A 16,101-nucleotide genomic window follows, 5' to 3' on the forward strand; every position below is an offset into this window, starting at 1 on the left:
AATAGTTTTTTTGAACAAATTTATGCAAACCAGTATATTAGATAACTATGTTATTACATATAAACCGATCAGTTCACTAGCTGATAATGAACCTATAGATTTTGTCTTGCCAGGCACAAGTGATGACTACCTAGATCTACCACACAATCCCCTCTACAATGAAGCTCAAATCCTTATGCCTGGTGCATTAGCATTTGGTGAAAGTGATGAGAATGTGGTTCCTATTAATGACATTTTGAATTCTATGTTCCGTGAAGTGGAAGTGTATTTAAATAACCGGTTTCATTTCCATCTCATAATCATCCATATCGATCATACATCGAAAAACTGTTAAATTATGATGGCTCTTCTAAAAAAAAACACTCATCTTCAATGTGCATTATTATGATTTCAAGATACTGGTGGACAAAAGGATGCAGCTTCTTGTGGTAAGAAGAGATTTCAACATCACCATGAACTAACAAAAACACTACATAATTCGACATGCTTGGACATCTTCATTGAGATATTTTTAATTAGGATAAATTTTTAATGCAATGAGTAGAATTCCTGAAAAGCCAAACTTTTGTCTTATTGCTAGTGATACGTCTGTTTAGGTTAAAATGAACATTTTAGACGCTGCTTTACATATTAAAAAGGTTGATGGTAGTCCTACGATAAAACGAACACATAAAAAGCTTCTACAATTAACAACCGTCAAATATTCTCTAGCCAGAGTGCAAATGAAGTCGTTCGTCATGCCAAAGAATCATCAATCAAAAAATCAATAATTTATTGATGGGAGTATTACCAAATCTAGTGATTGTGGTCTTTACTCAAAATGATGCCTATGCAGGAACGATAAGTTCAAATCCATTTCAATTCAATCAATTTTGAAAACAACCTATATGTTTTTTTTTGTTTTTTTTTCATATCACACCTTATCCTGTTGACCAGGTATTAACTTTTCCAATGATGGCAAGAACTCTCCTTGCTTTGACTTTTCTCAAGGATACACTATCTTTGTTTTCTACATTACGCAAGATGGAGAAGTCAGCGCTGTGCAGTATTGTGTCCATCTCATCAGACATGGATGTGTTCATCTGAAAGTTTAGTTTAAAAACCCTCTACCAGCACATGTCTCATGCATCACATATTGCGAGTTGCAGTCACTATTAGAACTGGATCAACAGAGGAACATCATGGATTTTTAAAAGTAGGTTATTATTATTATTTAAATACCATAACGTATATGTGCATGTCTGCATTTTTATACATTATGTATTCTACACTAGAATTAATACAGCACTTCAAACAAATTCTTTATTTCAAAATCATTACGTTGGCGTATTTGCATCCAACATATTACCATCACATGTTGCGTTACTTGCAGCTATTATCATGAATACGGACCTAGCCAGTAAAATCGGTACCCATTGGGTATCCGTATATTCAATAGTGATGGACGTGCCGACTACTTCGATACATTTGGATTTCCTCTGTATGTAATGCAACATATTTAATTTCTCTTTCTTATACTTTTAATAATAAACAAATTCAAGTGTGAGATTTTCCCTATACCTCTTCTGCTTTAAAGCAAAAGGAATACTTTTAAACGATCTTCATTATATCTTCTCACCCACACCTAAAAATAATCTTCGATTATTCTATCTGTTACTACAGGTAATTATTCCTCCTTCTTATCCATCTTTCTTTTGTATGCATATTGCAATGATTTTGGTAGAGTCAATAATGGTCCGAGATTTTTATCCCTTTACCAATTTATTATAAAATTTGATAAATACAATACGTCTTTGATTACAAAGATAATAATGCTGTTTCCTTGTTAATGCCCAAGTAGATTAGTATATGTGTTTTGCACGGTGCTCCTTCTCTCAAGGCAGTCTCCAAGGCACCTGCCGGTTTGATGGGTTTGGAAGGAGAGCCCCCTCAGCTCAAGGCAGCTTCGCAAGGCTTTGTTGTTGAAAGGACCCCTAGTCCAGTGCGACCTCGGGAAGGATGGGTGTCCCCTAGTCCAGTGCGACCTCAGGGCGGTGTAGGTGATTTGATCAGTTGGACGACTGATGCTGGGTCCCTCGGTGTTCCTCCTTTTATTTGTCCTCCTCGGGTCCTTCCGTGAGGTCCGTCTGCTTTCGGCGTTCCTCGGTGTTCCTTCCGCGTTGGCTTGCTGTCTGCTATGTTGTTTATAAATAATAGCACGTGTTGAGTTGACACGTGCGTCTGTTGTGATGTGGGGATCCTTGCACCCCCCACACTGGAAAAAAATAATCTGGAAGAAGTACAGAATTGTAATTAGTAAAAGGTAACTGCACCAACGCTGACACACTTGAGATACTGTTTATACACAAGAAAACACTATAATACACCAATATCACTATGAAAAACTTCTTGTGAAATATACACATAATGGTAATAACACTGTAGTTCCATCCCAGCTAAGCAGGATCAACAACAGTTTATCATTTCCCTCAAAGTGGGCAGAAGTGTCATCACTGTTATTAATAAATATAAACGAGTTCATTGATTGTAGGTATCGTTTGAACGTTTTGGTTATTAAACTCGGTGCTAATATGGATGTCGCACTCTGTATGTGTAGGTTGCCTAGTTCGAGTTTTTGTCTGGATATTAGGCGCCGGTGTATTGAGTCTTTCTAATGGTAACGATATAGGGAGTAGATTAGCTAAGTTTTCGTTTTTGTAACGGGACTTGCAAAAGAGTAGGCACAGATAAGATATTATTGTTATTAGGACCGATGAAAGAAGAATTATCGGTAGCAGAAGCTGGAACATAGTTCTGGAAAGGAAAATGTGTTATTAGTGCTGATGTGTTCTTAAACGTTTATACAGAAAATGTAAAGCTATTCCTATGGTGAGGAGAAGAAGAAATAAGGTACAAGGGATAATAAGAATAGTCCATGGAAAAGCATGATGCAAATGTAACTCGGAAAAATGACTTGGTAGATGGCTACGTTCATGTTGTATTAGAGCTTGAAGGGATGTTACAGTTTGTTGTATGTTTTGAAGATTGAAGGTGAAATTAAAGTTATAGTCTGTCGGAAGTGTTCGATATTCTATGGTAACGTTTGCCGTATGTCTAGTGGGTAAATTGAGGGTCTCTGTTTTAATTTACTCATATTCTTCATATGGGAAAAAAATAAGTTACAGAATGATCCATCTCATCTGTAACAACTACATGATTTCTTTGATGAGCTATTCTTACTATTTTTCGTGTTGTAAGTAGAAGTCCCGTTGTTGTGTACAAATAATATTCTTCTGCTTTAGATAATGTAGGTTTAGCATGGCATGTTGTTGTTATATTTCGGAAGATAAGATCATATAAGCAATCTGTTTTTTGGGATCTAGCTTGTGTTTGGAATTTACAAATTTCCAACATACGATGTGTTTGACAAAGTGAAACGTCGAATTCGAAGATTCGTAATGGTGTCCATATGGCGAATTTAGGTGTTTGTAAGCGGAGATATGAAGAATCTGTCAAAAATCCATTATTAAATACTTTATAAAGGAAATAGTAATTATTGTCCCTTATAATAGGGATTTGTAATATAATATCTAAATTTGCTTTATTGGAATCAAATGACACAAGATATGCTTTGGAGCATTGGTAGAAAAGTCCTAAGTCTTGTTCCATCAGAGTGCTTCTTAGGTTTGTGTTATCCTGTATAATATGTTTAGCAAGTGTTGGCTTAATTAGAGCATCGTTAATTTTATTATCCAATATACTTTGTATTATTAAGTCGAAGTGCTGTTCTATGAGTTGAAAGTTTAAGAGAGTTATTACAAATCGTTCATTTGTTGCCGTGGTGCACATTAATTGTAAAATCTCGTGGTGTGTCTGAGAGACTAGTTTCTCAATGTCTACCGTGAGATTAGAAACAATGTGAGTTAGTTGGAAGTTACTTTCTTTAATTTGCTGTATCTGGTTGTTAAGATACTCTGTTTGATCCTTAAGAAGGTTTATAGAGCTTTTTAACTTGTGTACTTCGTACAGCGAGAAGCCACTGAATGCCAAATTTGTAAGCCCCATTAGAAGAGTGAAAATCATCCGTTTAGGCCTGTGAGAGCATCCTTGCCTAAAATCGCATGGCATTATATTATTGATTTTAGAAATAAATCGTGCCTCTTTCTTATGTAGTAAAGTTATTAAATTTTCATATCCGGAACATGATTCATTTTTAAGTCGTACAGCGGAAAAATCTAAATGTAGACGATAAGGTACAAATTCGGTGTCGTCATAATTGATGATTGGTTTATATCGAGCTACTGTAAGTCCCAGCTGGCTAAATATCAGTTCATTGCCACAGGTTGTTGAACTGAGCAGTATGCAAAGGTAAATTGCTGATCTGGCTATTCGGTTCATCCTATGAAAGAAAAAAAAGGACTGTGTTATTATATTGATTTAGTATCATGACAATTTTGCTAGTGAATACTCGTTTAACGAAGAAAGTAATTAAGGCTATAAGAAAAAATAAAGTGAAAAAAGTCCATCGAAAAAAATTAAGTGGACTACGTTATCTTAAAAAGTTAAAGGAGCAAAAATTAGACAAATTAATAGTGAATTTTGTAAAGGAGTATAAGCGGGCCACTCGTGGGAAGAGGAGAAGCGCGATTACAGTGTGGGTCAACAAAAAATTTGTGAACGGGAAGAGGGTAATTCACTTTAGCATTTATTAGGTAAGTATTCAAAATTTGTTATATATATATATATATATATATATATATATATATATATATATATATATATATATTGGATTTGTGCCTTTTTCTTCTTAATCTTGTGTTCCCTCAGTTTGGTCTTCGTAAAATGGCTTTAAACGGTCCACTGCAATTTCTTGAATTCTGTCCTTGAATTTAGACGGTAATTCTACTCTATATAAATTTGAATTAATCTTCTCCAGGACGCATGCCGGTCCGTCGTAGTGAACCGTAAAATGTTCTGGTAACCCTACTTTCCTTGTGGGATAATATACCAAAACAAGGTCCCCTGGATTATAACTTGTCCGTCTATGGCGCATATCGTAAAACTGCTTTTGTTTATTATATGGCTGTTCCAGGTTGTCTCGTACTTTCTTTCTGATGGCCGCTAGTTTATTTCTGTCAATTTGTATACGTTGTCTTGATTCTAGCGTACATTCTGGCGGTGTCCTGGTTCATAACCAAACAATAAGAAACTTTCAGAATATTTGGTCCCTCCTTGTACGTACGTATTGATGCCAAAAATAACGTGCGGTAACCATCTTTCCCCATCTGTGTGGTGTTCTTGCACGAAAAACTTTACACAATTCTGTATGATTTTATTAGTTTGCTCTACTAACCCTATTGAAGCATGATTATATGCGGATGAGTACTTATAGACGAAATCGTACTTCTGTGCCAAATTTTGTAAACGAGTTGCTCCATATACTGGGTGTCGGTCCCAATATAATGTTGTAAAAGCTCCAAATTTGAGGATTATATCATGTTCCAAAAATTTCTCTATGTTTTCCGCGTTTATGGCGTCTACTGTCTTTGCAATGACATATCGTGTGGCTAGTTCCGTGGCTACTAGTATGTACTTATTTCTTCCTTCTCTGCTTGGTAGGGGCCCTAACTCGTCATATATCCATGTTGTTGCTATCTCTCCCACCGGGTGATGTAAAAGTTCGGCTTGTTTCTTCTGTGCTAGTTTCCTCAGATGTTGACATTCAGTGCACATGCGTATCTTATTAGCAAGATAGTTTTTCAGGTATGGCATTAAAATTTCTTGATAGCGGTCTTGTATGATTTTGAAAATCCAAAATGAGGATTGATCGCCTCGCGGTGGAAGGCTGTGAACCACAAATTAGCTAAGGACTTCGGTATGCATAAAAGATGTAGTAATCCATAATCGGGGTGGTTTTGTCTTCGATATAAGATGCCGTTTTTAAGACAAAAAAATCTTGCTGATCTGACTGTGGAAATCTTTTCCGGCTCCTTTCCTTCTAAAACGGATATAATGTCTTTGTAATTTTCGTCCTTGCGCTGCTCTCTTGCGATATTCGGTAAAGATTCATTATTTCCTGCTTCTATAGTATTAACTTGAAGGCTGTTTGATTTAAACGCATAATAGTCCTCTCCTTTTTCTTCGTTAGTTTCTTCTGTTTCACCTTCTTTCTTAATATCATGGGCCTGTTCTAGCCTACTGATTATATCTGCTGGGTGTTTGGATCCAGGCAAATATTGTATATCGAAATCATAATCGGCTAGAAATAGCTTATATCTTGTGTACTTTCCGACTTTGTCCGGCTGGTTATTCATCGTCGCGATACACTTTGCGTCTACGTATAGTAGAAAATAGCGAAATTTGCGCAATGTGTATATAAGAGCGTACAACTTTTTTTGCCATGTGCTTGCTTTCTCTTCACTTTTCGTTAGCCTCCGGGAACAATAAGCAACTACTTTCTCAGTGTCAGTTTTTGGGTCATAGCAGGCGAGTAGTCCTCCTGCTTGAGTTTGACTGCAATCGCTATAGACGCGGATTTCTAGTGAATCGTCAAAGTGAGCAAGTGATGGAGCATTTAGTATGTCTTCTTTTAATTGTTCAAAGAGAACATCGTGCTTTTCTGTCCATTTAAATTTAGATTTGGATGTTACCAACTGTTGGAAAGGTTCAATTTTTAACGTAAAGTCTTTAATGTGGGCCCTTAGATATGAACATAGGCCGATAAAGCTTTTAAGAATCCGCTTTGTAGTCGGTCTCTTAAAATTTCGTATCTTTTTAGCTATTTTTTGAGATATTTTAATGGATTCCCCACTAACAAGGTGTCCTAATACATTAAGTTCCTGATAGCCAATGTGGGTCTTCTTGGGTGATGCTCGAAAATCGTGTTTCCTAAGCTTCTGGAATAATAATTCTAAATCCTGCAAGTGATGTGGAAAATTATACGAACTAGTAACAAGATCGTCAGCACAATTTGTAATTCTATCTGTTAGTCCCTCCAAAATCATTCTCGTGGCGACACTAAGACTTTGGGAACTTGTTTTGGCCCCCATTGTGCATCTCAAAAGTTCGTATGATTTTCTATTATGATTGAGCTCAAAAGTCATATATTTACGGCTCTTAGGATGCAACAAGATTTGGAAGTAGGAATTGGAAAGATCGGCGGTGCTTGTGAAAGTTTTCCCTTTTATAGAGTTTGAACGTCCTCTGTTGCTTGAAATGGTACCGACAAGTACTTGATGTAAGTGTTGCATTTCTGCAGGTTGAGAACTATTCGAAATTCCTTCGTATTAGGCTTCTTGAGCACAAGAAGTGGAGAAGAGAATTCATTATTGTCAGTTGGCCTGATTATGTCTGCCTTAATAAGGTCTTGAATTTGCTTATCTACTTGACTTCTAATATTTAATGTAATAGGTGGGGAGCGGTCGTGGAACACGGCAGACTTAGAAATTCTGATTTTATGAACATATCCCCTAAAATATCCGATATCATCAGGGGCATATGTAGAAACGTCTCTATATTTAAATAACAAGTCATAAACTGCTTGCTTTTGTTTTCTGTCCAGGTCGGGGTTGACGTCAAAAAGTTCTTTATTGAAAAGTGTTTTTGTGTACTTTAAACGTTCTTCCGTTTCCTCTTTTGTTTTAAATTGATATGCCTTTTCAAAGAAATCGGTTTCTTTTAGGGCGTGAAAGGAAATTTCGTGCCCTTCCTCAAGAGCCGCCACTGGCGTGTTCCTCTTTATAGTTACGCTCTTGCCATTTGGATTTGAAATTAACATGACCATTTTGCTCCTTTCTATCTTTTGATCGAGGGCATTTAAATTATATTTCTCGCGTAATCCAGGAAGCAATGATACATATAGGAATTCTCTGTCAGCTATTTTTTCTTTCCTGCTACTTGTACATATGTATACGATCTTGGAGGCAAAGTTACTGCTTAGTCAGATATAAACAATTGTGATCCGTCTGCGATATTATCTGAGTGGTCAAAGCTGACAATGTATTCTCTGTACTTTGAACTGGTACCTGCGGTTTCCTCGGTCGTTTAAAAAACGAGATTGTATTCTTGTTTAAATCTATGGTGGAATGCGAACGTTGGAGAAAATCGATTCTTATTATTACTGGCATTGTTTTGTCAATTATCCTAAAGTAATGAGTGAATGTTGTCTGACCTATTTTAAATTTTATTAATGCTATTTGGTTCAAATGAATGTTATTGCCTGAAATTCCTTTTATTATTGTCTGAAATGGAATTATATTTGTCCCTGGGGGAACGATTTGGGTGGGCCATAGGGAAACAGTACTGCCTGTATCAATTATCGCATTTTGAAGGCCTAATTTAGTTTTAATTGTTAAATGCGACCTGTTATTTTCGTCGTCCAATGCAATATTTTCCCGTCTTTCTGCCAATTGTCCTGATTGTTCGTTTATTACAGGAATTTCGTAGTTTGTGTCAGTTTCTTTTAGGTCTCCTCGTTCCGTGTAGCTATCGGCCCCCTCGTCAAGGGGCTGCCTTATGCGTTTTTTTGACGCTTGTAGCAATTAGATGCCCCATGCCCCCGCTTCCGGCATACTGCGCACACCAAAATTTGACCTTCCGTTGGAGCAGCGTGTCGATTATTCCGGGCTTGTCCCTGTTTTCTCTTCCCATTATTATTGTTTCTCCTTCCGTTTCCCTGGTTCCTATTCCTCGGATGGCTTTTATAATTCGTCTGGGCTATCACAAGCGACAATTCTGCCATTTTATTGGCCAAGGTAGAGAGGTCACTTTGTGGAGGATTTTGCTCTTGGTGGGGAACGGTCTTAGGTTCGTGGCTTGAGGTTTGAATTTCTTGATGGTTGGGTTGAGAGATTGCCATGGAAGGATTATTTTGTTGTTGATATCCTGGTATATAGCTGTTCATTGGTTGTGTAGCAGGTTGCATCTTCACACGATAGGTATGATGGTATAACTGTTGTCCAGGATATATTGACTTTGGTTCGGTTGATAGGCCATAGGATGTATTATGCAGGTTAGGTATATTATTCTGGCCGTATAACATATGCAATTTTTGTGATAGCTCTGCGTGTTCTCTTTTCCTTAAAAGGTCATTAGCTGCTTCCAGTGTGTTTAATTTATTGTGTAGCGCTTCTACCGTTGCAAACCTTTCTAATGCTATCTTATTAAGGAAATCCCTCTGCAAACCCAAAGATAAATGGTGGATCTTTTCTCTTCAGTCGCTTCCGGTAATAACTGCCTTATTGCTCGAAGTTTACGTAAAAAGTACGAGTCCATTCTTTGTTGTACCTCGAATAATTCCTGCTCTGCTTTATACGATGGGACCTTTGGTCTACATAAAGCTACTAACTTAGATTTTAGATTGTCATATGTCATTGTGTCAAATTGATTTTGATTTTTAAGCTGTAATACGAGATCTAGTGCCGTGTCTTGTAAATATATTGGTAGAATTTCCTTCTTCTTAGCCGGTGACCATGCCTGCATTGCTACCATATGGTTGAATATCATATAAAATCTGTCCGGATCCTCGTGCATGTGTCCCGCATACTTCGTTAAATGTGGCATATTAAAGGATACATTGGATGCACCCTCTGTTATATTTCTGTTATTCTCTCCTGATCTATATGTCTGTTTACCCGATCTAGTTTCCGGCATAAATCGCACTTAAGGAAAGGAACAGAGAAAAATTTGATAATTAAATTTAGAATTTTGATAGTGAAACCTTGATAAAATAGATTCTGATACTGACCTTGTGCCTGTTAAAAAAGTTAATGAAAAGAGCGTCCCGTACAAAACTCCGATGCCTATCACCATGCAATGAATTTGGTAGAGTCAATAATGGTCCGAGATTTTTATCCCTTCACCAATTTATTATAAAATTTGATAAATACAATACGTCTTTGATTACAAAGATAATAATGCTTTTTCCTTGTTAATGCCCAAGTAGATTAGTATATGTGTTTTGCACGGTGCCCCTTCTCTCAAGGCAGTCTCCAAGGCACCTGCCGGTTCGATGGGTTTGGAAGGAGAGCCCCCTCAGCTCAAGGCAGCTTCGCAAGGCTTTGTTGTTGAAAGGATCCCTAGTCCAGTGCGACCTCGAGAAGGATGGGTGTCCCCTAGTCCAGTGCGACCTCAGGGCGGTGTAGGTGATTTGATCAGTTGGACGACTGATGCTGGGTCCAGCGGTGTTCCTCCTTTTATTTGTCCTCCTCGAGTTCTTCCGTGAGGTCCGTCTGCTTTCGGCGTTCCTCGGTGTTCCTTCCGCGTTGGCTTGCTGTCTGCTATGTTGTTTATAAATAATAGCACGTGTTGAGTTGACACGTGCGTCTGTTGTGATGTGCGGATCCTTGTATTATTGTCATATCTTCATTATTAGGTCTCTTATTTCTTCTTGTTCTTCGTTTGTTTCGAATACTTATTCTTATTTATTTATTTATTTATTTATTATGGTTATTGATAAAACAAATTTTAAATTCTATAACTTTCACCTTATTCTTTGTTAAAACTTGTCTGTATACATATTGTCCTTTCTTCTGCGTCGTTTTCTTCGTTTTTTATACTTTCTATTTGTTCATTGTTATAGATAAAATAATTGGTAAGTTATTTTGTTTTCCACTTTTTATTTCACTGACTAAGAGATTTTCAGCATGTGCTTGTGCTGCATCATTGTACAGTATGACTTCTAGCTACGTTTCATCATCATCAATATGAAAATTTCAAGTGGACATTTAAAGATTATTATTATAATGTGTTTGTGAAAAGAGTGGCTCTTTTTAAATACCTCAAACAGTGAATATGAAGGGTCTGTTTAAAATGTTTTTCAAAAAGATATTCTATACTTACCATCACTTTTTTGACTAATTATTATTATCATCGTCAATAAATAGTTTGTATTATTTTTGTCTTAGAAAAACGTTTTATTTATTACTTTCTTTTGTTTCGTAATAAACATGTTTCATGGTCAATTATGTAATTAACTAAATATATCAAAATATATTTTATACCTTTTTTAAACTTAATGAATTAAAGAATTTCGTGCTATGTTCTATAAATGAATCCATAACTGTTTTTGATTCAATGATGCAATCTTTTTACTGAATAATAATAATAATTAATTTAAATACTTAATATGAAAACAAGTATGTGATTTCAATATTATTATTATTATTATTATTATGATAGGACTTTCTTTTAAAAAAATAATATTAATTATTTTAAAGTTTTTTTTTAAAACAAAAAAGCCTATCATAATTAAGACAGAGTTCTAGAATAATAGTGGATTCAAATACGAACATCTTTTTGCTTTTATTTAGCATACATTTCAAATATGTGAATTCATTATCATTATTATTTTATAGAAGGAATAATATGATAGGATTTTCTTGTTATGAAAATTCTGTCATATTGAAGTGTAAGAAACGAACACAGAACATTTTTTTTCTAAATAAAACTTTTCAATTTCACTATATTATTTGTTTTTTTTATTTATTACTACACTGTTCAGTATAAATGAAAAAAAAATCGATTTTCTTTTTATGACCAGAAGTCTACTTCATGGATACCCTCCAAAGGTTGAGTATCAGTATCCCCCCACCACGACTGTTTGTTCACTATCAAATAAAACCGCCATAAATGAATCTATGAGTTTTTGTTTGTAAAATACTTCACATCACTGTTATCAGGAGATACAGTGTTCCTTCCATTAATAATACTCTGTTCATTCACACATGTAAGAATTCTGACAATACCTCTACATTTAAGACATTGCGGTAGTACATGATTGCGAACAGTGTGTGTACACACGTCAAAGTATCCACGTAGCAAACACTGCTAGCATTACTGTTTTTCACAGCATGTTCGATACACGGTAATATTTCCAAGAAATAAAGCAAATCACTTGAATTTAAGTACACAGTGTTTCGAGGAGCATGAAGTGTTCCTCTCTTCTCTAATTTCATTAATTTTTCACCCATTAGTTTTCGAGTCACAAGTTTGTTTTTTTCGTCCAAGATATTTTATAAGTGTGATTTCGATTTGAGATTTGAAGTAGTACGAAACAAACGGGGTCAAATGTACACGTTTCTTCAATTCGACAAAATTTAACTTCACTCCAAAAACAAGTCCTTTACCAACACGTATCACTGGCTGAAATGTATACCTATCCAGTCCAATACAAATTATTCTGATTTTCATTGAATTAAAACCATATTCAAAATTTAATAAGTTTTCTTTCTTAGTAGAAATAGTTGATGCACAAGCACTCAAAGACATGTTACTCCAGTAGCTGATCAACACACACTAACGATACTATGCATACATGTGTCTGTGTGTGCATGAAGGGAGGACGAAGAGGACAAATTATGTTTCATCTTGTTTATGCATGTCCGTATACACTTACGATGAAGATACCAGTTCAGTAAATTGAAGATCGTGAATGTTACTTCCAGATAAAGAAATCTTCATTCCTTTATATGTTAAACATACATTTCCACTTTGTAAATACGTTAATAATGCACCATTATCTTCTTCTAATTTTTCAGTACAGCGTCATTTTAAAATTACTTTTTCACCTCCTTCAAATGTTACACATGCCTTCCTGCCATATATCGTAATTATTTCACAGTTTACAATACGGAATGGTACGCCAATCTCAAAATCTCGTATTTTTGTAAAGGAAACCAATGATGGCATACTAAGAACATATTTAATAAATTCATTGAGAATGTCATCTTTAATTTGACGTTTATTCCTTAGGAACAACTGCTAATGGAATGATCTACATAAACACATACGTGTATGCTCTACGTTCCGTTTCAGATGTCATCAACCTTTCATTCGCTACATTTCATCATGCGACCCTCCTACTCTACGTGCACACACACACACACACACACACACACACACACACACATATATATATATATATATATATATATATATATATATATATATTCATCCTCACGACATTGTCAAGGCTCTATATTTGTATTTTACATTTATTATTGCAACCGGGTGTTTCTGACTTCCGTATACGGTAGCCCGATCATCACCCTTGTTCTTCGCGCGCACAATCATTCGAAGAACTAAAAACGTACTCTGTACACAAACAGTTTATGGTTGTGAACTCGGAAAGCCTGGTACTTCTGCTTGTCAAGGTCAAAAAGTGGGAGAAAAAAGGATGTGTGGAATGTAAAGAGGGTGCAACAGTGACTGATGCTTGTAAGGGAACATATTCATTTGTAGTTCGTGCACATTCCGCCTGTAGCGCTACTGTGGAACAACATATATTGTAACTGTATAACTCTTGTACACCGCTTGTAGGACTCTTGGCGTATGTGACGCCCGAAACTATGTTGTCAGCTCTGACTGCGATAAGACACTGCCGTGCTGCTTTTGCTTTTCTTTTTTCTCCTTTTTCATTTGTGAGACGCCAAACATGTTGTTTTTGCTTGTTGCACGCGCTGAACGGGTTCCTGCGAGCTAAGTCTTTAAGAAGTTGACTACATATTCTTGTTTGCGATAGTTTTCAATTGGTTAACTGTTGAAAAATATACAAAAATAAAGCTGTACTTGTTAAGGTATATTAATCGAGGACGTAGCTACTGACAGTGTTGATTACAGATTTTCTCGAGGAAGAATTTAATTACAGTAGAGGTGAAAAGGAGACGTCCATTTAGAAAGCCCCCACCCCCCTTATCAGACTCAATCGGAAATTGTCTCAATCGTTTGTACACAAATGTGCAGGAGAAATTTTCGTTCGTACACAATTAGGGGCGCCGTCAGAACGAAAACAAAGTGGGGACTGTCTAAATGGTAGCCCCCACCAACATGTCATATTCAAGCACAAAATGTCGCAATCATTTGTACATCGTTTATACAGAAATGTGTAGGCGAAATTTTCGATTGTACACAATTACGGGCGCTACGAGGACGAAAATAAAGGGGAGACTGTATAAATGGTAGCCCCACACCAACATGTCCAATTCAATCACAAATTGTCCCAATCGTTTCTACATCGTTTGTACAGAAATGTGAAGGCGAAATTTTCGTTTGTACACAATTAGGGGCACCGCCAGAACGAAAACAAATTGGGGGCTGTCCAAATGGTAGCCCCCCACCATGTCCAATTCAATCACAAATTGTCGCAATCGTTTTGTACATCCTTTGTACAGAAATATGAAGGCGAAACTTTTGTTTTACACAATTAGGAGCGCCGCCAGAACGAAAACAAAGTGGGGGCTGTCTACGTGGTAGCTCCCCACCATGTCCAATTCAATCACAAATTGTCCCAATCGTTTGTACATGGTTTGTACAGAAATGTGCAGGCGAAAATATCGTTTGTACACAATTAGGGCAGCCAGCAGAACGAAAACAACGTGGGAGGCTGTAAAAATGGTAGCCCCTCACCATGTCCAATTCAATCACAAATGGTCGCATTCGTTTGTACTTCGTTTGTACAGAAATGTGCAGGCGAAATTTTCGTTTGTACACAATTAGAGGCGCCGCCAGAACGAAAACAAAGTGGGGCCTGTCTAAATGGTAGCCCCCGACCAACATGTCCTATTCAAGCACAAAATGCCACAATCATTTGTACATCGTGTATACAGAAATGTGTAGGCGAAATTTTCGATTGTACACAATTATGTGCGCTACCAGGACGAAAACAATGGCGGGGGCTGTCTAAGTGGTAGCCCCTCCACCATGTCCAATTGAATCACAAATTGTCGCAATCGTTTCCACATCGTTTGTACAAAAATGTGAATTCGAAATTTTCCTTTGCACACAATTACGAGCGCCGCCAGAACGAAAAAAAAATGGGGCCTGTCTAAATGGTAGCCCCCCACCATGTCCAATTCAATCATAAATTGTCGCAATTGTTTTGGGCATCGTTTGTACAGAAATGTGCAGGCGAAACTTTTGTTTTACACAATTAGGAGCGCCGCCAGAACGAAAACAAAGTGGAGTCTGTCTAAATGGTAGCTCCCCAATATGTCCAATTCAAACATAAATTGTCACAATCGTTTTGGGCATCGTTTGTACAGAAATTTGCAGGCGAAACTTTTGTTTTACACAATTAGGAGCGCCGCCAGAACGAAAACAAAGTGGGGCCTGTCTAAATGGTAGCTCCCCACCATGTCCAATACAATCACAAATTGTCGCAATCGTTTGTACATCGTTTGTACAAAAATGTGAATTCGAAATTTTCCTTTGCACACAAATACGAGCGCCGTCAGAACGAAAACAAAGTGGGGTCTGCTAAATGGTAGCCCCCCACCATGACCAATTCAATCACAAATTGTCGCAATCGTTTCTACATCGCTTGAACAGAAATTTGCAAGCCAAAGTTTCGTTTGTACACAATTAAGGGCGCGGCCTGAACGAAAACAAGTGGGGGCTGTATAAATGGTAGTCCCCCACTATTTACAATTGAATCACAAATTGCCGCAGTCATTTGTACATCGTTTGTACAGAAATCTGCAAACAAAATTTTCGTTTTTAGACAATTAGGGGCGCGAAAAGAACGAAAACAAAGTGGGGTCTGTCTAAATGGTAGCCCCTTCACCATGTCCAGTTCAATCACAAATTGCCGCAATCGTTCCTATATTGTTTGTACAGAAATGTGCAGGCGAGATTCTCGTTTTTACACAATTAATGGCGCCGCCGGAACGAAAACAAAGTGGGGGGCTGTCTAAATGGTATCCCCACACCAACATGTCCAATTCAATCACAAATTGTCCCAATCGTTTCTACATCGTTTGTACAGAAATGTGAAGGCGGAATTTTCGTTGGTACAGAATTAGGGGCGCCGCCCGAACGAAAACAAATTGGGGGCTGTCCGAATGGTAGCCCCCTACCATGTCCAATTCAATCATAAATTGTCGCAATTGTTTTGGGTATCGTTTGTACAGAAATGTGCAGGCGAAACTTTTGTTTTACACAATTAGGAGCGCCGCCAGAACGAAAACAAAGTGGGGTCTGTCTAAATGGTAGCTCCCCACCATGTCCAATTCAATCACAAATTGTCGCAATCGTTTGTACATCGTTTGTACAAAAATGTGAATTCGAAATTTTCCTTTGCACACAAATACGAGCGCCGTCAGAACGAAAACAAAGTGGGGTCTGTCT

The sequence above is a fragment of the Thermobia domestica genome, chromosome 17, assembly GCF_964235325.1.
Source record: "Thermobia domestica chromosome 17, izTheDome1.hap1.1, whole genome shotgun sequence".
Classification (NCBI taxonomy): Eukaryota; Metazoa; Arthropoda; class Insecta; order Zygentoma; family Lepismatidae; genus Thermobia; species Thermobia domestica.